Genomic DNA, 1469 nt, shown 5'->3' on the forward strand with positions numbered 1-1469 from the left:
GTCCTCACACCGTCCTCACACCGTCCTCACACGGTCCTCACACCGTCCTCACACCTGTCCTCACACGGTCCTCACACCGTCCTCACACCGTCCTCACACTGTCCTCACACCGTCCTCACACCGTCCTCACACCGTCCTCACACCTGTCCTCACACGGTCATCACACTGTCCTCACACCGTCCTCACACTGTCCTCACACCGTCCTCACACAGTCCTCACACAGTCCTCACACGGTCCTCACACGGTCCTCACACCATCCTCACACCGTCCTCACACCGTCCTCACACCGTCCTCACACCTGTCCTCACACCGTCCTCACACCTGTCCTCACACCGTCCTCACACCGTCCTCACACCTGTCCTCACACCGTCCTCACACCTGTCCTCACACTGTCCTCACACCATCCTCACACCTGTCCTCACACCGTCCTCACACCTGTCCTCACACCGTCCTCACACCGTCCTCACACCTGTCCTCACACCTGTCCTCACACTGTCCTCACACCATCCTCACACCTGTCCTCACATCGTCCTCACACCGTCCTTACACTGTTTTCACACCGTCCTCACACTGTCCTCACACCGTCTTCACACCGTCCTCACACCTGTCCTCACACCATCCTCACACCTGTCCTCACACCTTCCTCACACCATCCTCACACCTGTCCTGACACCGTCCTCACACCTGTCCTCACACCGTCCTTACACTGTCCTCACACTGTCCTCACACCATCCTCACACCGTCCTCACACCGTCCTCACACCGTCCTCACATTGTCCTCACACCGTCCTCACACCGTCCTCACATTGTCCTCATACCGTCCTCACACCGTCCTCACACCGTCCTCATACCATCCTCACACCGTCCTCACACCGTCCTCACACCGTCCTCACACCATCCTCACTGTCCTCTCATCGTCCTCACACCGTCTTCACACCGTCCTCACACTGTCCTCACATCGTCCTCACACTGTCTTCACACTGTCCTCACACCGTCCTCACACTGTCCTCACACTGACCTCACACCGTCCTCACACCTGTCCTCACACCGTCCTCACACCGTCCTCACATCGTCCTCACACCATCCTCACACCGTCTTCACACCGTCTTCACACCGTCTTCACACTGTCCTCACACCGTCCTCACACCATCCTCACATCGTCCTCACACCGTCTTCACACCGTCCTCACACTGTCCTCACACCAGTCTCACACCATCCTCACATCGTCTTCACACCGTCTTCACACCGTCCTCACACCGTCCTCACACCAGTCTCACACCAGTCCTGATGCCCGTCCTGATGCCCGTCCTGCCGCCATCCTGACACTGTCCTGACCTTGGTCCTGACACCCATCCTCACACTGTCCTGACGCCCTTCCTGACTCTGGTGCTGATACCATCCTGATACTGGTAAGGGTACCTGATACTGGTCCTGACTCTGGTGCTGATACCATCCTGATACTGGTAAGGG

This window comes from Dipodomys ordii, unplaced genomic scaffold, assembly GCF_000151885.1.
Source record: "Dipodomys ordii isolate 6190 unplaced genomic scaffold, Dord_2.0 Scaffold101, whole genome shotgun sequence".
Classification (NCBI taxonomy): Eukaryota; Metazoa; Chordata; class Mammalia; order Rodentia; family Heteromyidae; genus Dipodomys; species Dipodomys ordii.